This window comes from Cyanistes caeruleus, chromosome 5 (assembly GCF_971803275.1).
Source record: "Cyanistes caeruleus chromosome 5, bCyaCae1.hap1.1, whole genome shotgun sequence".
Taxonomy (NCBI): Eukaryota; Metazoa; Chordata; class Aves; order Passeriformes; family Paridae; genus Cyanistes; species Cyanistes caeruleus.
Window position 1 is genome coordinate 34,686,474 of NC_141705.1, and position 27,699 is coordinate 34,714,172.

Here is a 27,699-nt window from a genome sequence, read left to right on the forward strand (position 1 = left end):
CAGTAGTTTTTGGGGTTTTTTTTATTACTGTTTGCTTGAAGAGCAGATTTTCAGATGCATCTGGCCAGTGAAAGGCGACTAGGATGCTGTGACCCACAAACTGTGCTGCTGAACCAGAGCAGGAAAGCCAGTATTGCCTCATGTCACTATAAAGCTGAGATAAGGTTATTGCATGTAGCATCTCAATATATATTTTGTCTGGGAGTTATATCCTCAGGCTGTGTTTGCCATTTAAAGCAGAAAGCACGAAGAGCCCGAGCCTGGGCGTGCTGGGCTCTGTGTCCCTGCGCTGCTGTAACCAGCCAGTGATGCAGGGCACCAGAGCCGCACGGAGCACACACAGGGCTGGGGTGCTTAATCCATCCCTCACCTCGGGGGCCAGTCTGCTTTCTGTGGAGCTCTCAGGTGATTGCTCACCCTGCTTCTGCTCCTGATAGCTCTCTTCAACTATTTGCTGAGACGTTGTTCAGAATATCTGTGGCCTGTCCAATTATTGCAAACACAATAACATTCAGTAAGCTAATTTGATTACCATGTAGGCAGGATTTGGATGAGATTTCAATCCATTTAAACTCTATAGACACAGAGAAAGAATTTATTGCTTTACTCTTATCTATAGTGACACAAAAAAGGATGAACACAGATGTTAAACTTCCTACAGGAGACAGTGTGTAATTAATATAAGTTAATTACTGATATCTGCTCTTTGACCAAAAAAATAAATGTTGCAATTTTGTGAAGAACATAGAGCCTTGGTCAAAAAAAGTAAATATGTTCAATACCTGATTTAAATGCGGAATCAAATTCTTTTACTCAGGAGCTATGGCAAAGCTCTTGATAACTGAAAAGAAGAAATTGAATTAATATATCAACAGTTAGCATACTATCATGTAGAAATAAGTCACTGTTTATATTGTATTATATTTTATAGTATTAGAAGAGTTGAGAGGAATTTGATCAATGGCATAAGGCAGAAGACATTGCTTGTGACACTGGTGGAGTGCATCTCAGAATTTTTGCTCCATACATATGATTTTTCATAATCTGTGTTTCATGATGCTTGATAATGATAACCTGAAAAGTAGAGACCATTATAAACTTCAATATTCATCATATGGGCAGGAGGACAATAAGGATCTTTCATTTCTTTTTCTATTTCTTTTTCAATAATTAATATGGTATGCATTTTTTACTCCTATTGAGTATAGAACTGGTATTACCATGAGACTTTCTAGTATTACCACAAGATCTCAATATTGAGTGATAATAGTCATCTCAAAGTCAATAATTTTTTATGTGAAATTAAGGTACTTTTTTCCAAGATCATCACTTTCTATTTACCTGCAATAGATTTTTATATGCCATTTTGTTAACCAGTCACTCATTTTCATGGCATTCTCCTTAATCATTGTGTTCTCTCACTGTCACTGCTGTGAATAAGCTCATATCATCAACAAATATTCCCATCTCACTGCTCATCTTGCTTTCCCAGGTTACTGTTTTGAACAATACAGGTTCCAATACTGACCCCTTGCAAAACTTTACTGTGACCTCCTTCCTTGACAGAATATATTCCTATCATTGGACCATCCTATCCTGGACCATTTTTAAAACTATTTGACTAGTCAGTTTAAATTATGGCTAACCTATGTGGGGAAACTCCTGAAATCACTGCCTAAGTTACTAGAAAGTTTTTGGTGAGAGATGTTTCTAGAAGCATAGGAGAAGTCTGGCATGCAAGATCACTTTTATGGACATTTTTCAACACCTTCAAAACCTGCAATAAGCAAGTTTCCCTTTCACATTGACTCACTTCAGGTAGGTTATATTGATTTATGTAATTGTACATACGTGTCTACTAAATTTGTTCTACTAAATTTGTACTTCTTTTAATTGATTCTGATAATTTTCTTTGAGTTATTCAGGGACTTTTCAATGCTGAATATAATGTGTGCAAGTCAATTTAATCTTACTTTAGACATCAAAGACATTTGTTCACCTCTATCTCTGACTGCAGTTGATTGAATCTAAAATTAGAAGATCAGTCTAATATGATCTGTCTGACTTCTTTCATTTTATATCCTTAAAACTGTCTTTTGAAAACTACTGACTAAAGTAGCACTAAGTAATTCACACTGTATTTTTTAACCATAACTATAATAATTATCTAACCAATATTATAATAACCACATAACCATAACAGCCAAATTTGAGTGTAAAAAAAATGTTTTGGTCCATAAGATACAAATGCTTTGAATGACAAGCACAAAAACATTATCAGCATTCTCTTTTCAAGAAGAATCTTCCCCTCTGAAATGAAAGAATAGCAGTATTTTATACTTGCTTGTGGTTCACCTTTAATCCACATCTAGTTCATGCATATACTGGCCAGAAACAACATATGCAGTCTGTCCCTTTATCGTGGCAGACATCAAGCACAGCATTTTAAGTAAGTGTTTAGACTACAAGCAATTATTTTTAGTCAGCTCCTTAAAAGCTCCTAAATTTCACTGAACACCACTGATAAGCCTCCCATATGTCTAGTGATGTTGTTGCCATGGCTTCTGCCATGATGACACTGGGATATTAAGACATCCAGAAATGCCATTTGGGGTGGGGGGTGATTTTCTGATAGTATATCTAATTAATTGATGTTCCTGTTCATGAGAGGAAGATACTTTTTACTGCAGACGCATGCTGAGTGGGATTCCACACAGGCTTGCCAATTCACCTGACTCATGACCCATGTCTGTTCCCGTCTTGGCACCGAAAGGTTTGTGACAAACTGTGTGCTGATCTGTGCAAGAGATATCTCTGGTAGCTGAAATTATGCTACAGCTACAATGCTCATTTTACAGCACTGTGACCAAAAAAAGCTTAAAAGCAGATTATACTCACTGGCTGCACTGTTTATAAGAATGAACAATATCAGACCTGTTTGACATTATAATCCTGTGGTAATGTTAATAATGGACAACATGCATGATTTAATTAAATCATATACATATTAAAAATTAAGTAATTAAGTAATATTAAGTAATAACTGTTTAAGCTCTGGTTCTTAAATCTGAAAAAAAAAAAAAAAATCAGATTTCTGGCTTTGATACTTTACATATGTGGGGTACCAGTCAACGGTAAAATGTCATAAAAGTCATAAAATAACCACATCATAGAGGAATCAAGATGTACTGTAAGTCTAAGCAAACCTCACATCCTGCAAGAATTCTAATCATGATTTATGGACTAAATCAGCCTGGATGTATTAGGATGAATGCACAATTTTTCACACTTTGTCCTATGAAGCTCAACTTCAACGTATTTTAAGTTATTGCATCTCTAACTGGGAATAAAAAAAAGAATTTTCTTTCTCAAGATAAATGGGAGGCACCAAACAAGACAGAAGAATACTGAATCCATCTTCAAAATTTTCTTTACTGCATGTTCCATCAAAATAAATGCTCATGTTATAAAGGTTTATTCCTTCTATATATTCTTTCCACTCTATTTCTAAATATTAGTGACAGGGTGACAGAATGCCTCTTACATCTTTTCTTTAATATTAATAAAAATTCCAAAATGAACTTTTGCAAAAAAAAACACCTCATGCAGAATTTTGTTTTAGAGATCTGTCTGAGAAGTAATGGCAAGATATCCTTGTAACCACACAGACAAGCTCTTCAAGTCCTAAATCATTTACTTAACATGAAAAAAAATGTCTTCCTTGACTACTGGATAATTGCATCCCACTTAGAAAAGGCTTTTTAATGTATCAACAATGCTGGTGTTGACATCTGCCAAGGTAATTTTGATGCAGTCTTTTATAATTACTCATTTTCATGAAACCCACATAGACTCAAAGCATGCCTTACTTTCCTTAGAGACAGCAATAATGGAAACCTAACAGCATCTTGAAATGCTTACATTGTCATGATAGAAGTTGTTCAGGAATTAATATAGGCATCAGGGGAAAGAGAAGGATACCACACCTGAATTTCAACCATGCTAAGAATCCCTGGACTTTTGTGCATATAGACTGAACTATGGATGCTATTTAGCTGTCTCCTAAATGAACAAATGATGTATTTCCCAGATAACAACATCCATCTTGAAAATGGAGTCTCAGAATAGATCTCTAGACATCTAAGAAGACCAAATGATTGAAGAGGAGAACAAATACACTCAGAAAAAAAACAACCTTAAAGTTCAGTATGTACTGCTTTGGCAGAGAGCTCCAAAATACTTCTGAGATAGAAAAGTAAGGATACAACTGACTTCTCACGAATTTACTGAAGCAAATCTGGAACTTGACCAAACAGGTGCAGAAGCCATGCTTAAAATATTTGAGAACCAGTGACTGCTGATCAGATTGAACTTTTCACCTGTCAGCTAGTCATCTATTTCTATTAGACCTTGGTGATTTACTTGAGGTTACATGAAGGAAAAAAAAAAAAAATTAAAATATGACTGTTTCTAAAGGAATCATCCTGAAAGGGAGACTACCTTTAAAAATTCTGTGATGATTTATGCTATCAGGAACTACAATTGGTTTTAGATATAAACTCAATAAAAGATGGAAAGAGAAGGAGGGAGACAGAAAGGGCAAGTAAACAAATCACTCAGGAAAAGTAATATTCTGAGAAATGAGACTTCGATGACATAGAGAACTGTACCCAACCAGTCTGAAGAACTGAACATTGTTAGAAAACTGCATCATTTTCCTATGAATCATATAAAACAACTCAGCTTTACAGTTTCCTGTATTAAATATAATTTTGAGCAATGCCAATGTGCTAGAATGAAAATTGTATATACATATAATTAATGCAAAATGGGAGCTTGCTGTTACCGAGAGCACAGCTTTTGTTACTAAGCTATTGGTCAGCAATTTATCCTATTTAATCAAAACAGACAGTTAGCTACACTCATATTTAACCTGCTACTTTGAGTGGTACAAACAGCCAAAATTTCAGAGACTAATATTCATAGTACATTTTCATCTGGTTTGTGTTTTAAAAGGTGAATACTTGAGGGGGATAAAAGTATGTAAAGTAAAAATCTCCCTTTGATTTGTTCTATATAACATAACATAGGAAGATTTTATGTTCCTATAACATAACAGCATCCAGAAAATGCTGGCTTTTGCCCCTTCAGTCACCAACTGAGCCTAAGACAATACTCTACAAATGGCAGCATTTGTGCCACTGAATCTGAAGCCAAGGATGTGTTAAGATATGTAATTTCTTTTGCTTACCTATGACTTAAGAACCTCTACTTCTTCATATAATGAAAAACAAACCCTGTGTAAAACAGAGCATAAACTAAATTACCTTCCTTTGCTCTGCACAGAAACATGTTTTATAAAAGCAATGGTGGATGACACTACAGGCTTTGACAGTAAATATGAAGTGGTTTTCTCATGTCAGTCCAACTATGAAAGAAAAATATTGTTATGCTTTTATAACCTGTCCAGTTAGTGTGTGTATAAATTGTAATGGCTTACAATACTTGGGCACCCACAAACACACACAACCTAAATGCCATCTTCACAATATTATCCCGCAATTTAAAATACTTATTTCCTCTGAATCCCTCTTTATTTGATTTACCTCCTGCACATTTCTTTTTATGATCAGCTGTAACAAATATAAATCTGGAGTAGTAAAGAAAACATTTTGCTGCAGCATAGTAACTGTTTCTGACACCTTCTGTCTGAAGCAGATGGATTATCTCAAAGAAAGCAACTGAATAAAGAGTTTATAGGATAGGCCCTCCTCTAGCACACAATGAAGATACTTCACTTTCTGATACAGAAAATTATGATTTCAGAAAATATAGATACAGGAATCATTAGCTGTAAGTATAGTGAAAAGAATGCTTACTTCACTTTATTTCTGTTATCTAACTCATGTGAACCATATTCACTGAAAATAAATTCTAGTCAAAATATTACCAAGTATAATCAAAATGTCATTACATGCTTGTACAAATGATTAGCCCATTGTTTTTAAAATATTTGAACACAAATCCACATTATTGGCTTATTTAATTGATTACACAGAGTACGAGAAAAAGGCTTAGTATGTTTTCTGCAGTGCCACAGGCTAAAACATATTTACTTACACAAATCATCTGGCAACTGCTTAACTAATAATCATTTACACTCAGAGACACTGCGATTGATTCCTCAGTTTGTGGAAAGAAGAAGTAGAGAATTACTTGGGCAATGCATTTCTAATTACTCCATTGCCCCCTGCTATACAGCAGTGTTTCCAGCTGCTCTCCAGCTCCAGGAATTTAGTAATGGTGATTGTGTAAAAGCAAACACAAAAAAAGTTTGTTTGAACAAGTGTGGTTGAGTCGGCGTGACTGGCATCTAGAAGGAAATTTTGGACTGCAGCCTTGGATGCTGTGCCAAGTTCCAACAATTCAAAAATTCACCTCCTGCAGGTGAGGGTTTGGCTTTTGGCTTGTCCAGCAGCTTCAAGAAGGTGCTGCAGTGGGACAGTGGCACGTCAGCTACAACTGGCAGCTTTTCATGGAGGAAAATGCGTTTCCCATAAGTTTCATTTGAACTCTTTTAAAAAACACATCCACTTGCACAAATCTAGATTACCCTCCCAATTAATATGGAATATAGCCTGCACAGCAGTTCTTCAAGCATACAGCATTAATCCCACAGATTAGAAAGGGATAGGAAATTAAGAACAGATGTTTCATAGCAGTGCTGTGCTAATGATGACTGAATTAGTGCCAAGAGAACTAATAAATCCACAGGATACCCAATATTGCCAAGCCTGGGCTCTCAATTACCTTATACATGACATTATGTTTCCAGATCCAAAACCATCTAATTCAGAGCTCTGGGATTTCTTCACAGCAGTGCATTGCACTTTATGGACATCTCTAGTGTCTCTTGAGATTACTCTCTGTTCCCCTCATTCCACCATCTGCGCTGTGCATGGTCTGCTACATTAGGGAATATTTCAGCAAGCAAGGTGAGTCCCACCATTATGAGCTCAACTAATACCAAAAGGAACACCTTTGAAATAGCAATTAACATCTTAAAAGTTCTTTAGTTTTTCTTAGTTTACAGAAAGTAGGGGCATATAAAATCTAAGTAATAGAATGAATTATCCTATTGTTTAAAGACTAGCAAATATGTCCAAAAGTAAAAAAAGAAAAAAAGAATATAAAATAGATTAAATAACATGGAAAACTTCATAGAAAAGGAATTAAAATCATCAACTAGCTTTAAATCAGACAGTGAGATGTCAAAACATGGCACAAAACTGACATCCTTAAGAGAAATTTTATTTTACACAGGGTGTTAGAACCAGGATTGTCAGCATATTAAGAATATCCCTTCTTAAAAAAGGGGAGAGAAAGGCAGGGGTAGGGGAAAGGGAGGAAAATATTTCTGCTAGGAATATATTAGAGACATAAAATAGTGATGCGTGAGCAGCGATGAACAGCAAAGAGAGCATCAGCAGTGCAGGTTTATAAGCTTTATAAGGGGTGAAATGGAAACAATACAGTTTCAGAGTCAAAACACTGAATCTGTGTCTCTAAAGTGACAGAGATTTATGCTTCATTTGAAAAGCAGCAAGTAATGATTGCCACTACGGGTTAGCCTAGGAAGTAATGCTGAAGAGAGAGAATAGACAATTAACTATTGCCTAAGGTACATTCTTACACAGAGAAGAAAAGAAAACCCTCTGTATCTCCTTCATTTTGAGAAAAATGGGCCTGGTGATTTCTTACATTAATATTTTTCTTAAATTGCTTTTCAGAAGATGCAAAATTGTGTGTGCTTTTATTAAATATTTTTATAGCATTTATTTCACAGTTTGTGAAATTACAACTGCAAAAAGAAAAGAAAAAGAGAAAATACTATTGAAACTCAGTGTTTTGAATTTTCAGCAAAATTTTCAGTTATTTTTAGGTAATACTGCAGAAAACCTTAAAATCTAGAAATCAGTATATCTCATAGCAGCACATTTTCTCCAGGCAAGTTAACACAAAAACACAATCTAATACTTCTCCTAGAGACAGTATAAATTCAGCAGAAATATGAAACAGAAATACTGAACGTGTATTGGAATTAATAACAGTGCTCACATGAGAGACTCATATCTTCAGCTACATAATACCAAAGAGTGATACTTAATATCTACATATGTTTTTAATGCTCTTTGAAATACCACCACCTTTCAAACACAGAACTACTGCTTCTTTAGATAGCTTTTATCTTTTCTAGTTAGATGAGACTTCATATCAAACACAATATAAATTATCTTCACAGATGCATAGAAAGTCACAGAATGTTTGGGGTTGGAAGAGACCTCTACAGATCACCTTGTCCAGCCTCCCTGCTAAGGTTCACCTTGAGCAGGTTGCAGACGTTAGAATTGCATTTCCCAAAAGAACAGAGGACAGCAGGTCAGTACCTCTCTCCTTGGCATCAAGATGTTTTGCAATATGGAAATTGCCAAGTTTCATTTAATTGTGAAGCAACTTTATCTAAGGTTACCACATCATTTATATCACTAAATATCATCTGGCATAAATGTGTAATGCAAACAGTAGAAGTCATATATTTTGCTAACTGTATGTGTTTTTATTAGTTCTACTTACCACTATTGGTTATTGGGATCAGATTAAACCTACATTAATTTAATTTTTGGTGGACTAAGATTGTAGATGCTTCAAATTGCAAACTATGGTAACTACAGAAGCCTAATATAATTCCTCTAAAAAGAAAGGGCAAGCACACTATAAACCTACTGAGCAAATAAAAGTATATAAAAGACAAAATGCTAGTAAGAAAAGGGTGAGTTTTATTTCCTAGGGAAGGCCTGGAGTACACTAAGTGTAGTAATGAGATTGGAAGAACAGGAAGATGCACATGTGTAACACCAGTGTTCACATTCAACTCTGCATACAAATTACACAGCAGTTCTTTTGATATGGCACAGAGGGTATGCTTGAAGACATAAAGGTAAAAGATAATCTGCCAAAGAAGGCAATATTGCTGTGCTTGTAATCAAAATAAAAATAAATTAAAAATAAAACTTCCTTAAGACAACCTGATAGCTGCAAGATACATTTGGTAAAGAAAAATGATGCATGCATAATAGTGCTACTTGGTAAAAATCTATCAGGTATAAGGCAGAGTATGGGCATAAATAACATGAGGCAAAGAGTGTTTAGAAAAAAAGATAGTTTTATTGAACACTTAAAATCCCAGGAAAAGAAAATAATGATTAGTGTATAAGGAAGCATTAAAGACTCTAAAGTCTAAACTAATAAGGATGGTTGTGGCAAATCAGTTAGTAATATAAAGAAAATAATTTAAATAAAACATATATCATAAAAGGTTCTTCTACTTACTCAGTTATGGAAAGCAAACAAAAAAGGGAATTAATGGGACATTCTAGGGTTTGAAACTGAGATGGTTAATGTGACTGGGGAAAAATAAAAGAAAAAGAAAAAAAAAAAAAAGGTGAAAAGGGGATAGAAACCAAGTGGAGAAAAGAAAATATTAAAATCCTTCCCCATTGTGCACTGAACAGGTAATTAGACAATTAGAGCTATACAAACCAGTTGAGAGCTCCAGGCTCAGGGGAATTATGGTTTTTTAGAATTTTGCAGAAGGTAGGCAGAAAAAGGGGTAAAGTATTGGTCAAATTCAATAGCACACTAAGAGCAAGAAGTAATGGAGGGTGCATAATGCCACCCTAGTGCTGAGGAATGGAATGAAGAGGACATGCGAAAATCATAATTGAAGAAATACCATGGATGTGAGGGCACCTGAAAACCCAAAAGAGCTGCACTTGTTAAACTAATAATATGTAAGTCATTCAATGGCAACCAAAATGGTTTCATATACTAAAAATCATAGCTGGATTCATAAACAAAGGTAAAATAGTAAATATGATGCCTCCATGTTAAATAAAAAATGTCTCTGTGCCTCAGAAGAGATTAAATTACAGACACACTTTAGGCTATGATTTCAGTTTCTACAGGACCCTTTCTTTTTGCAATATTACCTTTAAGTACAAAAAAGAGAATTTTCACACATGAATTTCACTATATTATGAGTTTTCACATATGTAAATTCATCATTTTTTTTTTTATGGTAAAGCTAGATTAGCAATCACAGAAATTTAATTCATTTCATATCTCAAGTATGGATCATAAACAAACCACTTGAGGCCAAGCTTAGCTGTGCAGTTGTAATTATACACTAAACTCACATATTTATTTTTTATGTATAGAAGGGTTTACTACTTAAAAGAACAGAATTCTGAAAACATTAGAGCTTGTGAATTACTTCATTCATTTAGATGTCAAGAACATACTTATATAAGTTTACTGAATAGGAATTAGACCAAGTGACTATTTAAATGTCTGCCTAACTTAGCACTTTATTGAAACAGAGTGAAATTTTCTTTGTTTAATTTCTGCCACCTAAACCAAAATAATAATTCATTTTTTTCCTTACTGCTTTTGTCTAAAGCACAAGTGCAGGGGGTGAGGCCATGGGCTGAGCCTGGTTTTTGATTTGGTTTTTGATTGTCGTTTTCTAGAAAGAGCAATTGATGGGTGTACCTGGATGGTGTGCCACACCCCAACTCAGGGCCTGTTGGTTCCACCACAATGTAGGCAGGAGTTCTTAAACTTTACAGTTTAGGCATAAAAGATTGCACAGCCACAGACTGAATGGAGATCATCAGCTTAAATACCAGGGAATACTGGATTCAGGGCACTGAAACCAAAAGATGCTTCCAAAAAGTATAATTTTTTTGGAAGGAGAAGGTTCAGGACCTTGATACAAAACTGCTTCCTAGTCTGATTAAACTATGTAGTAGAGATTGAAGAAATGTGACACTCACTCATTGCTTTTGTATGCATTGCAAATTTAAGCATGGGTTCTTGTGTGATTTAAAAGCTGTGTAAAATTAATACAAATACTGCTGAGAAAATACTAAGAAGCAGAACAAATTAATTAATTTTTAATAGTTTTAGTTTATGGGCTGATAAATTGTTTCAGTTTATTACACAAAGTATATGGTAATGATGAGACTGGAAACAGAATATTATCATAGAGACTCAACTAGCAGTCACAAAGCAGAACACATACCAACAAAAAAGTTTTAAGGTAATTATGAGCAGTCTTTAAAAGACTGAAAGTGCCTATTTAGAATTACACACCACTTTTGTTTAATTTATATAGATGCATACTACAGCATAGAGCTATGCATAAATGACAAGTCACTGGTGGACGGAGCAGTTTATGCAATAAATATACCCTTGCATATAAGCAGCTTTTAAAACTGCTGATAAAAACAGGTGATAGCATTTTTTCAATAGTTTACTGCTTATAGTACAGTTAAAAATAACTTATTTTAGAACTGTCAGTGACAGTCATCTACTGTCATACTATATTTATCACAGGAGTCTTTACAAGCCTGTGCAATAATCAGGAATATAGAATCATACTTAGAAAAAGAAGTCATGCTTTCCTTCCACAGCTTCACCAGAGAAAAGATATCTACTGAGTTTCAGGAGAAAGAAAATTGTAAGGGTTCTTTAAGAATATCCTTCCTCTTCTACCTCTTCAGAAGAGCTTATCCTTTACATTGCCTTGGGAGGGTGAAATAGAGGTCTCTATTTGATTAAGTGAACAGAAGGTTTCATTGGGAGTTTCTAGCTTTTAACAACCCCTGAGGTGGCACCTCACCCTTTTTCTCTGTGTGATGTGTTCTGTGCAAGCAGCTGTGGCTGTCTGCACCTCCTCCACTGAGCTTAACAAGCGTTTGTTTGCATGCCTTGCAACACACCTTGCTGCACATACCTTGCTATATACTCTGCTATGCAGAGGTTCAATTCTCTCTTTGGGATAATGAGAGAGGTTTTTGGGTTTTTTTCACTTTACACTTTAAAAAACCTGAATAGAGCAATATCAGTCTCCTTTTGGGAATTTATAAATCTATCAGGATTTAAGACAGTTGAGCCACGAGAAGTTAGGAGATTCCTGGTGCTCTCATTTTAAACTGTTCCTCAATACATGTAAAGTCAGGGCACTAGAAATAAACCTGTACAAACGAATATGTCTCTTCCACAGTCTGTTTTCAGGTTTAGGCACAGCCACAGTTCAGTCCACCCACAAAGGTTGTCAACACAGCCATGAGATCTTCTTGTGAATGAAAATTTTAATTTTGAAACAGAAATGACATTTCAAAATTGCATATTGCTACAATACACCCAAGAATATTTAAGCTCTGGACATGTACCAGAACATGCTTGAACTTAGTAGGAGGCTTCTGAGCTTGAGCAAATTTGTGGAAAAAGAAAAATATTATGTTTACAGAAACAGCAATAAGAGAATCAAGTTATTCCTCCCCTGAGGGAAGCAATACAAATAAAATACTTGTCACTTGTAAGTAACAAATGTGGGCACAGATACTAGACAGAATGATATATACCAATAAAAATAAAATAGGAAGGGCAATGGCCAAGATAGGAAACCTTGAGAAAAAATCTTAGTAAAGATATGGAAGTTGTAAACTATTTATCAATAAAAAGAGAAATTTAGAAAAGGGTGGCCAAACAGAGAAAATAATGGAGTTTTCTCTATGTTACCTTTTTGATGTGGTTACGTGCATGAACTCACACAGTGCTCCTGCGTGACTAATAATAGGAGAGTCCTACATCATTTACTGGCTTCACAAGCTCTACTAAAAGGAGAGACTGAATATCACTGCTTGAAAATATAAATTCTTGTCAACACTTGATGCACTTGGAGTGTGGCTATTATTTGAGCTCCATTCTTCCCTAAATGTACACTGTATTTGGTAGCACAAAAAAAGCCTTCTTACTGATAAACCAAATAGCAGAGACTTATTAAAACTTTTATGCTAGTGTCTCTTATGGAACGTTGACTAGTTTTACTCCTTAGGAAGAATGACTTTCTTAGAGAAACAAAGCTTTTTTGACGATATGAATTGCACACATACATATATATATATGTGTGTGTGTATGTGTGTGTATCTTTGTGTTACACTGCAGTAATTTTTTAGACCACTGACTGACTTCAGCCAAGCATAAGAAGAGGAGAGAAATATATGATCATTAAGTTACATATAACAAAATCTGTTTGTTTGTTGTTTTTTTTTTAAATAAGTGCCTTTTGTAGAGAATGTGTGGTATCCCTTACTGAGTATCTTGTTTATCAATAGATTCTTCTCACAAAAACATCTCCAGACAGGTAGGGCTCAGCTTTTCTACACCACTTATCACTCATTTATACTCCCATGGTTCTTGACATTAAATGTTAGGAAGAGTGTATGAGTGCAAGGAGATTTAAAAAGAAAAAGAGTCTCACTTTAAAACAACTTTATGCTTTCATTTGGAGTAAAAAATAATAGACTTAGCTAACCCATGTGCAAGAGTACAGCACATATGTGTCTATGCACAAACGTAATTCTAGCATCAATTTTGTACCTAAGAGCATTAGACTTTAATGTGGTATTACACTTCAGAACATTTATGTAAATATATAACAAATTTCTAATGCTACTCAAAATTCTCTACATCATGCCATGCACACATACAGTTATTCTCAAAATCTTGCAATAAGCAAAAAAGAACACACACCTTAAGAGTAATGGCAAAAATTATAGACATCTTAACCAATAACAATAATCAGGTCAAATCGAAGCACAGAAAAAAATCACTGTTACAGAAGTTGTCTTAATAATCACTAGATAGCTACTCTATCCATAGTAAGTATGGAAGCAGAGTCTTCTCTGAGTGCTTCCACTGAATATCAGTCACTGAATCACAGTCACAGAATGGGTCAGATGAGAAGGGACCACCGTGGGTTATCTGGTCCAACCTCCCTGCTTGATCAAGGTCATCCCAGAGCATGTGGCACAGGACTGGGTCAAGGTGGTTCTTGAATATTCCCAGTGAGGGAGACTCCACACACTTAGATACTTTTGGTTTGTTACCCTAAAACTAATTTCCCTCAAATTCCAGACCAACAAGTCTTTAACAACCTCCTGGTGATATGTTTACAGAATCCTGGCATTATAAACTCTGAGACTATCTCAGTTATTTAGAACACGGTGCTAATAATGTCAAGGTTGTAGGTTTGATGGGCCATTCACTTAAGAGTTGGACTTGATGGTACTTGTGGGTCTCTTCCAACTCAGAATATTCTGTGCTAGGGTCTACCTTACCCTCCTTCCTGCAAACTGCATCCTGCAGTGCACCTCACTTTCACAACCTCTGCTGCTATCCTGTTCTTCTGCTACCCTACACTCTATCATTAGGCTGCTCCCTAAATAATTCAGTCTCCAGAACATAAGAAGCAATGACTGTTACCAAAATAATTTTTAAAAAATAACCTGAAGTAAAACAAACCAAGCCTATACACTAGGCCATTAGAAAAACTGCTGCTCCAGTTCAACCACCCAAGCCTCAAATCTCCAAGCAAGGCAAAGAAAATTTTGACAAAGTCTGACAAACCCATCTGTAAAGGCTTGCAAAGTCATTACAAAGACTGATACCTGTTACTAGTAATAGCAAAATTATACTTACATGGTACAGTGCCCTGCACACTAAAATCCCAAGAGAAAGCAAAAATTTCCTGAATATTTGTCAGAACCTTTCAAAATGTGTTGAGCTTGATCCACAGTGTGGGACAAAGCCAGAACATGTTATCTTGTTATCCACCGTCACTTTGTAGAGATGGATCAGTTTCTCAGGTTCAGTACCCTCCACTTACCTAAATCCCTCTCTTTGTGCCATGTACCCTCTCACCAGCTGTTTGCACAGCACACACTAATTTCAAAACAAACAGCTGAATGGAATATGCTTCAAAGACCTTCTCCAGTGTTTTTAATAAGCCTTACTTGGAAACTTATCAATACTTTTTTTTAAAAAAAAAACACATTTTAACATTACAAAACATAGGATGTTAAAAAGTCAAGTTAACTGAAAGGACCAGATGTTTACATTGGTGCCCAAGGGTACCATATCACTACAGTATTATGTTATTATTGACTAAATTCTATTTCAGGCAGTTATATACTACTGAGAAATTCCCTAATCATTATAACAGTCAAAATGATGGTTTGATAATATAACCAAGTGCAGCAACATTTCTGATCTAACACTCAGAAGTATGCAGCACTGATATTTCATTTTGTTACAATAGTTCTGAATGATCAAGCCTAATATAAAAGGAGATCAAATTAACTGAGATTGTAGTTGACATCATCATTACACATGGGTTCCCATTGTCAGTAAAGATGATAAAAATCTATGACATGTTTCTTTGAATTATAATCAGTCCTATTTTGAGTTTTCCCTCATTACATGTTTTATTTAACCATACAAATATAAATGTCAATTTTCAATGAGGAAGATTATGGTAAGGTCGTTAGCTTATTAGACCATTGTAGTGAGTAATATAAGCCTTCAGAAAATGAGTAAAGTCCTTTTGTATCTGAGCATGAAAACATCACCTTAAGCAAATTGCTTCTTACATAAAGATTTCTCTAAGTAAAACCTCAGATTGCCAAAGCAGATACAGCCACAGCAGAAATATGTTTTCTCAAATTCAAAATCTTCAGATATATTTTCTTGCTATTAATTTAAATGTGACTTGAAATATTTTATTTAAAATGCTATATAGAAATAAATCAATTTTTAGATGCTGTAATAATTGCTTTGTTATAAAGTAAAGTCATGGTATCTCAGAGACTGATTGAAAGAAAAGTGTAGTTTCCTTAAGGGAGTCCATGGTAATTTAATTTAATTATCTCATTCCAACTGGTGATAATATCCAAAGGGAAACTATTTCTAAATTTACTTTTTATTAAAACTTAATTCAACCACAGCTAGCCAAGTGTATATGTACTGCAAAAGTATTTTAGCTTCAGTGCCATTGTCCAACTCATTACCTGTCACTTCAATGAGGAGACAGTCCTGTTACTCTAAAATACCAGAAAATAGACAAACACGAAATACAGTGACTGTAAAAAAAAATGAAACTGTCTAATAAAGATCAAAGTGAATTGACCAATATATTAGGGATACTTTTTTCCACTTTCTGTAATACTTAGACAGTTCTATCCTCCAGTGATGAAGAAGCTTGCATGGGGATTCTCTGGTATTTCTTTCTAACCATTTCCATTGCCATTTTCAGTAACAATGGCAGTTCCCTCTCAGTTATCACCATTTGAATCAAGTGGTGTGCAACTGGTAGCCAGCAGTGATTCTTTAGGAGACATGAATACATATGTCTGAAGTGAGAAAAACCTTTCTGAGGGCTGCTGGCACTTAATGTAGGGCAAGGGATTGCTTTGTATAGTACTGTACTGGCTTTCCACTGCCGCTCTTGAACTTGACCCTATAATCATCATTAGTTACACACACCACCCACTTGAGAGCAGATATTCCATTTGGCAAACCATTAAAAATATAAGTGAACAAGGCCATTAGGAGTTCTTGGCAGCAAAACTATTCAAAGCCTTTCTACCTTAATTGCACTGTGCTTAATCGGGAAATGCCCACTTGGCATAGCTGCAGCCAAGACTTACTTCCTGCTTTTCTGGAATAAATAGCTGTTTTCTTTCTACTCCCAAGGTGACATCTCCCATGTTGCAAAGCAATTCAAAGATAAGAGATATTTTTAGCTCTCCTTGTAGCTGTTAATAAAGTTATGGCTGTTACACAGCACATTAGTTTTTTGCAAGGATGTTCTTGGCAATAAAGTGGGCTTCAGACCTATCACACTGCATGATTTTATTCTTCTAGCACATCCCTTTCTATTTTTTTGTACTTCAAATAACTGATCTTGTACTGACTTTCTCTTATTTTTATACCATTGCTATTTTGAATCCTCTTCCTAATATCTTTTTCAGTCCTGTTCCTGCTGTTTAAAAATTTTACAAACTTTTGGGGTTGAGATTCAATATGTTGAAATTAAAGGTTCATTTTTGCAACAAGAGTATGCTGGAAAATGAAAAAGTAAGTAATGTATTGGCACATTTAACAGTTGGCAACTAGAATAGACTGGTGCTCTGACTTCTTAGAGCTGGAGGCCATTCAATCCATCTACTTAAATTGCCATTCAGTCTGAGTCTTGCTTAGGTGAGGTATCTTTCTAGAACAGCTTTTGCTGCACACCAAAATAAATAATCCATTGATCTTGTTCAAGGGGTGAACTGTTACCACCACTAAAAATATTTTTTCTAATTTTATCTATATCTTTCAGCCTTGTTTCTGCTACATGTTTCATTGCTTTCTCTTGCAGCTTTTTCTGTGCAACAGAAACATCAGTGTTTTTATAGGTAATTTTATCAATAAAACACACATATCTGTAAAACTTAGATGTGTTTTACAGGTCCCAATTTCCACAAAATCACTTCCCTTCTTGATTACTGTATAAACATTCTTTCATTCTTACATTTAAAAATCAAAATTTATATCGCCTCTTACATGTTGCCAGTTAGACTAGGCAGTCCATTTTTCCACTTGCCTTTGAATAGTAGAACAATTCTCAAACTTTTGTGTCCTACGCTATAGCCAGTTTTCAATTTGTATTATTAATTTCCACCAGTAGGTCACAGATGTACCTGGACTGTGTCCTTCTGGGCTCTGGAGATTGTAAAAGGTTGGCCTGTGGTTCATTTTATTCTTTCCAGTTAATAATGGACCAGAAAGCATTTTATATGAATGCATTATCTCTATTCTTCCAAGTAAAGAAAGGAATATTTATTGCTCACTTCTGCATTTTTTACATCACTGCTAACAATTTTACCATCTTCACCTATTAAACTGCTGGCATCAAACTTCAGATTAATTTTGTGTCTAATACACTATAAAATATGATTCATATTAATATCAGAAATACCAGCTATGGATTCTATTCTGACATCTTTTGTATGTTTTTATTTTCCTTATGAATCCTTCTATTTATAAAGGTTATTCCCTTATTTAATTTTAGATTAAAACTCTCTAGAGTTTCCTTTATTTCTAATTGTCATTATTGGTCCCTGAAACAAGCATAGGCATATAACAAAAGCTGTCCTCTTTTCACTGTAGTTAATTAGATGTTCATATATATAAAGTTTTTAAAAGAATTTCCCCTTTTTTTTCCCTATTCTCCCTATCTCTTATTTTTTTTTTTTGCTAGTCATAGCCAGTCACACTCTTCTGATTTTGAATCAATTTGCTATTTAAACATACATATTTATGTATATACATATGTACACTGATTAACACTTTCCCTTGCTCATTTGCAAGGTAAGAAATCAGGTCATAAAAAGTAGTGTCTAGGCAATCGCTAAAATTCAGGTGATTTATTTACCCCCAGAATTATCTCAAGCTGAGTGCAATACTTTCTGCATATCAAAGCTTTCATAATAGTGAATCAAAGCAGAACCATTGTATATAAAGCATAAAGGTTTAAATATGCACATAGACACTTGTTCCTTAGATGGTTTCATTTAAATTGTATTTTTTTCCTTTTTTAGCTTTATAGATTTTTTTCATTAGTTAAAACATTGCTCGTATTTTTGTCTGTTTTGCCAGTGCTCACTTAGCTTTATAATTTGCATTCTTGATCCTTTTTCAATTATTTTAATTATTAATTATTAATTTGCATCAATCCTTGTTGATTGAATTTAGATAACTTTGCATTTGGAGAGAATCTTATTTAATGTAAACTCAGTTATTTACACATATTAATAAATTTGCTCTTGCTCTGTGTTGTTGAAATATTATTACCACCATTTCAAGTTCATCTCCTTCTAACCAATTATTCCTGGCAGAGATGGCTGTGAACCAAAATCATATGGTCAAAGTCACAGACAACAGATTTTCAAAATCCGGATACTGTGCTGTAGTGCAAAACCTTTACCACGCACACACACACACACACACACACACAAATCTGGTAAAGCTATACTCATAAAAATATTGTTGCAGAAAAAAAGGGAGCTAGAGCCTTCCTCTCCTGTGCAAACAAGGGATTAAGGAAGAAGGCTTCCTTGTTGAATTGAAGAATTTTGAAATTGAAGAGTGAGGTTTACTCCAGCACGAGTAGTTCAGTTCCCTGGATCGATTGCAATAACCTAATACATGGTGCTGTGCACATACTGCCATGGAGCTTTAGTTCATGGCCAAATGGACTTGGATGTCTTCTGTAAGGATTTCCCCACAAAGGCTTCCTTCCCGGGGAAAGGAAATAATGGGGTTTTTTTGCTGGTTTCTTCCACTTTGTCTCAGAATAACAAAATATGCTGAGTTGTAAGGGATCCACAAGGATCAAGTCAAATTCATAACCCAACACAAGACCATTCCCAAGAGACACTCCATATATTGTCCAAACGCTTTTTGAACTCTGTCATGCTTGGTGCTGTGAGCACTTCCCTGGGAGCCTGTTCCAGTTCCCAGCCACCCTCTGGGTAATGAACCAGACACAAGTAACCCTTCCCTGACACAACTTCAGGCCGTTCCCTTGGGTCCTGTCACTGGGCACTGCAGAGAAGAGAAACCAAGTAGTCTCAGCCATTCCTCATATGGCCTTCCCTCCTTTGTACGCTCTCTAAAAGTATAATGTCTTTCACATATTGAGGCACTCAGAACTGCCCCAGCACTCGAGGTGAGGTCACCCCAGTGAGGAGCAGGGTGGAGCGATCCCCTCCCTTGCCTGGCTGGCAATGCTGTGCCTGATGCCCTCCAGAACACTCTTGGCCCTCCTGGCTGCCAGGGCTGCAGGTCTCACTCATGCTCAGCTCGTCATGGACCAGGACCCTCAGGTTCCTTTCCTTAGCACTTCCTTCCAGCATCTCATTCCTCAGTCTGTATGTACCTTCAGGGCTGCCCCATCCCAGGTGCAGAATTCACCACTTTTCCTTGTTAAAATTCATACAGTTGGAGATTATCCAGCCCTCTAATTTGTTGAGGTCTTCTCTGCAGGGCCTCCCTGCCTTTGAGGGAGTCAACAGCTCCTCCCTGTTTTGTATCATCTGTGAATGCTTCATATCCCTTCCAGTACTGTGTCCAAGACATTTCACACTTGAGTGTCTTACTTGGAGCATGCAGGAAAAAATCCTCCACTTACGCCATACAGCACTAAGTTTCTTGGCATTCTTAGTCCTGTGTGCATTTCCAACTACAATGTGACAGTCAGAAGGATCTTCACAGGTCTGAAGTCTTTGCTACAGCAAAACCACAGTCATTGACAGGCACAATTTTTCTTTTCTGATGTGATTCTTTCCTGAACCAACTAATAATTATAGGTATTTCAAGGAAAGGTCAATTCTGACAAATGATTACTCAAAAAACACTGCACATCCGCCTTGTCATCTTGATCTTTTTCAAAAGTTATCAATATAAAAAAAAATATAATCTGTTTGCAGTCAGTGTAAATCTGTCTTTTATCAACCACTTATTCATCCAGTTTGCCAAGTTTCTGTCTGTATTAAATTTGTATTATTTGTTTTCACCAGATGAGACTCTGGCAAGCTATTTTTAATAGCAGAGATGTGGGCAACCACTTCTTAGAGCTGCATTTGAAGAAAATTGGAAATTAATATCCTTCCAAAGCTTGTGTATGCTCCCACAAAGTACTTGCCTAAACATGAGACAACATGTCCTTGTTCTCCAAGTAGCTCAGACATAAATCTATCACATCATGGAAAACTCCATGGCAAACGGATCAACAGAGAAACACTAATTCCAGTTTTGCCACATCTAAATATTCTCTTTAATATCCAGGGTAAGAAAGTGTCCAACAAGACTGGACTGGGACATACAGTGCTGAACTCTTAGATCATATGACTGACATTGCTTCTCTATTACCTAGTGAGTATATTTGCAAGGTATTAGGAGTATGATACAGTGCAAGAAAGAAAAAGCATGGGAAAACAAGCAGCAATAAATACTCCTATCTGAAAAAGCGCTTCGTGGCAATGTTAAGGTGAAGACAGGATCTGCTAGGATTTTGAAATCTTCCCGTGTATGTTGAATCTTTGTCAAAAAAGAGAAAGCTCAAGAGCCAGGGAGGACCCCATAGCAACCAAGATTGATTGCCAAAGACAAACTTCTTCCTGTCCCAGGCTGTAGAAGGCACACATAAGCTCTCCTCCTGGAGCTATGCATCCAACCTCTTTCTTAAAGAATTCAACCAGAAATTATTTTATTCAACAGCCTAGCAGTCAGGCTTACTGCTCTGTATAGGTAAGGGACAAAGGAAGAACAAGACAGTGGTTGCATCCTCTTGCTTGTGCAGCTTATATCATGTATTGATTTGAGCCAAAGCTAGAAATGCTAAGCCATAACTTCATTTGCTTCTTTGCTATATCTGTCTCCTGTTTTGGCCCAATGAATGTTCTACCATTTTTACACATAATGAGTCCTGAAAAGAAAAATTGAAATATTTCCCCATATTAAAATATTGTTTTCTGGTGAATTCACTGTGTTATTTCTTTAGACTCATGATGGAAGCAAAATCAGGACTCTCCCATCTTTGACCAGAATATTAATTGGTATAGTACAGTATGGGGAAGAAGGACACTTCTCTTTATCAAAATAGAGGAAGAAAAAAAATCACTTCCTTTACTTGCACTTTTTCATTTTCCACTGCAGTAAACATGCTCCGTGTGTGCCTACACAACTGGAACGTAAACACCAAATGGACACAGAAATTTCTACACTGATTCCCAACAGGGTTTAGGCTTCAGCTCAAAGCTGACAAAATGTATATGCTTGCAGGTGTGCCCAGAAGCATACATTTACATGCCCTGGAGGAATCTTGACAGAAATCAAAACATCAGGAAATTCTTGGTGTCAAGGGTCTTAATACTGAATGTAGATTCATAGAATAATACACAGGGAAGCAAAGATGGTGTTTTTTACAAAGGCTATCTTCTGAAATGGACCTTCATGTTAAACTAACTAAATTTATATGACTTCTTAGGGTCCTGCTACCACCAATACTCAGAGATGATGTATCTTTCAAACTCTAAATAAAGTCTCCCCTAGAAATCATGAGCCAACATCATAATCTTTCATTTGCTTTTGACAAGTTCTTCTGTCCTATGCTATACTTGCTGGTCTTCTAAAACATTTCAATCAAAGGGAATTACAATAAAGGCACACTAAATGGTGGAACAATACTTTGTCTCCTTTATAACTATTTATGAAACATGAAGATACTAAGACTGCAGAGAGTAAATTCAGAAAATAAGTACTATACTACAAATCTTTAAATGAATCTGCATCAATGCCTTAATGTCATAAACCACGTGTAAGGTTCACTGGCATTATATGAAATACATAATAGGAATGATTTTCCTTACTGAGATCTATCTGGAATCCTGTCTACTTCCTCATACTCTATTAAGTAATAAAGGCATTATATTCATTGCACTCACAATGCAAAATCAACAATTTATTTGAAATCCATAGAAAAGAGCCCTACTTCCCATTTTAGTTCAGATTTTTATTATAATCTTCAATTCATATAATTAATAATAAATGACACAGATTTCTCAGCTAGATTCCCCATAGATTTCAGTTACAAACTGATATTTTGAAAGACACAATCACCTTCAAAGTACATCTTTTTTTAAAACTCTATGCAATCAATCTCACTGCTGTAAAAACTCAAGAATTTTATGAGTCCAGTTACTTTCACCTTTATTAATTAATTGCTTTTATCTCAACTTCAAAATAAAAAAGAATGAAATAAATTCTGTGTGCAGAAAGATCCCATTATATCCTCAAACACTCAATGTTAACAATAGTTAATTGCCTGACCAGAAAATGAGGAATTAAACACATAAACAAGAGCAATTGCAAGTTCTGGATTTTTTTGACACTGGACATAATTTTATTGATTGTCAGTTTCATAATTCATTATCCAACCTCTGGATTTTTTGTGGTTGTTGGGATTTTTCACTTCCATGAATTGACCAGGAGATTTTGTTTCTGCTTATATCTTTGAATTAGCTGTATGATGATTAAGTGCTGTTTATATAACAGCTACTAGTATAAGAAAAATACAAAATTAGCTCTTTGTGCACATAGGTATATGAATGTCACTTCTGTCATACTGGTTCCCTTATACTTCTTTATTTTATAATGCAGTTAATTCTAATTATTCTTTCCTGATGAATGGTATATTCCAGCACCCTGCACAAGGCTGCTCAGACTCTCTACAGCTAGCCAGCCTACCTACCTCAAAACCAAACCTCAGGAGCCTCTTCATGATACTCTCCTTCTATTTTCTTGCCTGTGCCCCCACCACACTTTTGCAAAAGAAATCCCAGCAAGCTGCACTGTGCTGGGAGTAGATTCCACTGCACAGTGTGGAAGGTGGAAGCTGTTAGTAGAGCAATGAGTATGGCCATGAAGAAGCTCTGGTGCATGTGTGTTGAATACACCACAGACCTCTTGTAGAATCCCCCAAAAACCTTTGCTGAGGTCTGGCTGTGCTTTGTCATCAATCATTTTAATGGCATCCCCAAGGAATAGCTGGTAGTAACTAAAGCTTTCTGTTATTTTCCCTAAATGCCTGTCTGATCTATGTCAATGTATCACAGCCAGAATCACATTGAGTATTCTTTTAGCAGCCAATAGGTGCAATAAAAATAATTGGTATCAGCACAGGAAAATGAAATGTCATAGAAAACATTTTGCATTCCAATACAAGTGCATTGTTAAACTCAGAAGTAGTAACTGATGCTTGGGACCAATCAGTCAATTCACTAAAACCAAGGGATATGCCAAAATTTCCTCAGAAGGAACTAAAAAAAGCTAAAATGCTTTGGGGATTTTTAATAAGAAAATAATGCCCTTTAGTTGCCTAAAGCAGTAGTGAAAAAAAAAAATAGTTGTAAGTTTTCTGCTTAAACAAAGCAGATAAAGGGAAATGCAGTAAGACTTAAAAAAACACCCAAGAAACATCATCTTCTGCATAGGGTGAATGGAAATTTAAAATAACAAAACAGCTACGATTAATCTTTTTTTTCTCCTACACGTTCAGAAAAGTAGAAATCTGTAAGAAATTTTAGCATATTTATAAGATCATATAAAAATTGCAGACTTTCAGATCCCTGAATTACTATATAGTGAAAAAGTATTGGTCCATGATTTCAATCAATGGAACACCAACACACAGTTGAAGTTCATAAACTTAATTGGGTCTGAAATGAAAATATATCTAAACTACACATATTCAGCCCATCAGCACTTCTCACCCTCTTATTTATTTATTTTATTTAGTTCAATTAGTACAGATAATAGCTTGCTGTGTTAAATTATGTGACCAGATACCTCTTATCTCCTTTTCTGAGACAATACCATTGTTAACCAAAACCTACACAATCTTACTGAAATCATTGTTCACAATAGCTCTCTGACAGGCTGTCATATTAAGGTATCCCTCATGAACAGAAAACCACCTATTCTTTAATAAATATTTGACAATTTCTTGCAAATATGACTCCTACAGTATTTAATACAAAGGATTTGCAAAGGTTTTGTATCTTTTCTGTCAAAACTGTAGTGGAATGAAATTATCTCATATTTTCACAGAGACTACAAGAAATGCTTCCCTTGTCAAAATTCCTTTGCTAATCATTATATACTGCATGCTACACTAGTGGATATGTGGGTCTTGAATAATATTTTAGTGAGGATTGCTGTGTTTAGATATTGAAAAGGAACATAGAACAATTCACATTCACTGAGCTCCTGAACTCTTTTCTGTTCAGTTTTATTGTAAATATTGTTCCTAAATTTGTTGTTTAACTGTATGCAGCTGCTCAATTGATATTGCACATATTTATAGAAATTTAATATTGAGGTTATAAGAGCAAGACAGTTAAAAACTCTAATTTATGTATGAAAGTCTATATCAGCTCGATTTTATTTCTGATTTTTTTTTGCCAACTACAAGAACACAAACATTGGATCCATTCAGAATTATAAACAAATGCCAAGAGTACAGATTTTTTTTTTATTTAAACTATAACATGAGTGACATTGTTGATACTATGAACTGATTCCTATTTCCAGGCTCATATCATTAAATTATGATGATTCTTTATAAATGCATTAATAATTCCTTTGTAAATTCCTGTATAGTATGAATTTCATCAAATTCATAGTGATATACAGTAAAAACCTAGATTAAGTTTTAATGAATGGCCTTATTTTGTATTATATTAGAAATATATGCTATATTAGAGATTTATGTTATGTAAGAAAGTTACCTGCCTTATTTTCAGGGGAAGGGAAATAATTACTTATATATCCTTTTTAAAGAAAGATGAATAACAAAAAAAACCTCCTTTGGCACAGCTGGTAACCAAAGTGTCAGAAGTCAGTATAATTACAGTCCTATAAAAAGGGCATTTTTAGTAAAAAAGTTGGCAAGAGTTATTACTAAGCCAGATAAAAGGGTTTTTGTTGGTTTTTTTCTAACATTTAAATTTAGAAATACACCTGGCACTTTGTCTGGATGAACAAGCAAATATTTTATTTTTACTGAAATTTTCAGCATTTCAAGAAATTCTCTTTGTCTTCTTTATCTTTTATCTAAAGACAAATCCCCAGGTTTTAAAGTCTGTTTTCCTGACTCCTTGGCTTACTGGGCTATCAGTCTGATCAACAGAAGGATCAATTTGAATCTAAAGCACTTGTTTTTTCTCTGCTTTTTCTTTCAATTCAAATAGCTGTTTTGTTAATTATCTAAAGGATCAATATAATTTCTCTCTATTAGTGTTGCCTTTTTATTTATTTATTTATTGTTTTTTACCTTCCACAAAACATCCTTGGTTTTTCCCCTTCTCACCTGTAAGCTTGGAAAAACACATCCCAGCAAACCATTCTGTTCACCTTTCCCACAATGTACCTTTGCCATGAAACACCCAAGATATTGTTTGGCATGGACAGAAGCTGTGAGCTGTGATCACTTACCTCCCTACCCTAAGGTTACATTCTCTGTAGCTGGAACCCTGTCCATTTAGCCACACAGGAGACACATAAACTCTGACACCCATTCATTACCTCTCTTGATCACACTTCCATGAACTAATTGGTCCATTTGTATTTGCTATTTAATACTGTATTTCTTTGGCAGTTCAGGCTTGTCTAGAATTCAGAGTGAAAACTGTAGAAAGTTCATACCCCAATGATAACACAGTTAAAGGTCTGAGCTATTTGCTTTTTTTAACCTTTTCTCTTTCTTCTCTTCTCTTCTCTTCTCTTCTCTTCTCTTCTCTTCTCTTCTCTTCTCTTCTCTTCTCTTCTCTTCTCTTCTCTTCTCTTCTCTTCTCTTCTCTTCTCTTCTCTTCTCTTCTCTTCTCTTCTCTTCTCTTCTCTTCTCTTCTCTTTCTTCCCTTTTCTTCCCTTTTCTTTTCTTCCCTTTTTCCTTTCTCCTTTCTCCTTTCTCCTTTCCTTTCCTTTCCTTTCCTTTCCTTTCCTTTCCTTTCCTTTCCTTTCCTTTCCTTTCCTTTCCTTTCCTTTCCTTTCCTTTCCTTTCCTTTCCTTTCCTTTCCTTTCCTTTCCTTTCCTTTCCTTTCCTTTCCTTTCCTTTCCTTTCCTTTCCTTTCCTTTCCTTTCCTTTCCTTTCCTTTCCTTTCCTTTCCTTTCCTTTCCTTTCCTTTCCTTTCCTTTCCTTTCCTTTCCTTTCCTTTCCTTTCCTTTCCTTTCCTTTCCCTTCCCTTCCCTTCCCTTCCCTTCCTTTCCTTTTTCCCCTGCATGGAAATGGACTATAACTACCACAGGTTATTACACTGCACCAGACACACATGGTGTTTCCATCTCAGTAGGGCTTCTGCTCCCACATCCATGAACTGCTAAAGAGATACTCAGTATCCTGGACTAACGTGTTCCTTCTCAGGTCTCAGGGACAAGTGCAGATCCAGATTCAGGCTCCTCACACAGAGAAAATTTTGTCACTACTTTCTGAACTTTCCCCCCATCTGATTTCATCTGGGGAAAGGCAGGATGGCAAAAGGCTGCCCAGAGCAGTGAAGGTCAGAGAGTGCAGAGAGAGGGTCCAGAGGAAATGACATACAATTTACTGGGGTTAAAAATTTCAGGAAAGGCTGCAGTAAATGCAGGTGAATGATAAACACCTTCCTTGCATGAAGAATGATTAAAATGATCTGTGATGCACAGATTATATGCTGTAATTGTGGAGACAGAATTACCTGCATTGGGACACGCTTAGGGTCTGCTTTCCAAACGTTAGGCCTGTGTGCCACCCCCTGGCACTCCTACAGCCACAGAGAAGGAGCTGCCTTTCTGCAAATGGATTTTGGGGTTCTCTTTCTTTTAATCATAGGAACAGCAATTGGTAGCATACGGTATTAAGTACTGCTTCCTTTCCTTCTTTCTTGGCTCCTGTATAATAACTTCAAAGTGTGGCACAGCAGTGTATGGATCAGCATTAAATTAAAAGGTTCAGTCAGAATAACTTTTAGAGTCAAATGTTATACCTATGAAAATAAAAAGTTGGCAGTGGAAGTGCTGATATAATTTTAGCAAAGTAAGCAAACAATTCTATACTTAGAAGTATGTAAACTGATGCTTTTAAAACTACTTCCCTCCCTCCAGGAGACCAGGGAGGCAGAGGTTCTTATTAAACACAAAAATTGGGACTTT

General features: G+C 35.6%; 1 long non-coding RNA gene across 5 annotated transcripts in view; it reads right to left on the reverse strand.

Annotated features, from left to right (window-relative positions):
- The window catches only part of LOC111928376 (uncharacterized), a 119,687-nt gene that overhangs the window by 17,388 nt on the left and 74,600 nt on the right, over positions 1-27,699 (reverse strand). For 4 of the 5 annotated variants that reach the window (XR_015287583.1, XR_015287586.1, XR_015287585.1 and 1 more), the window contains one exon: positions 783-841. The exons of the other annotated variant lie outside the window; for it this stretch is intronic. This is a non-coding gene — a long non-coding RNA (uncharacterized LOC111928376). The remainder of the gene's footprint in view (positions 1-782; positions 842-27,699) is intronic. 5 annotated transcript variants of the gene reach the window in all.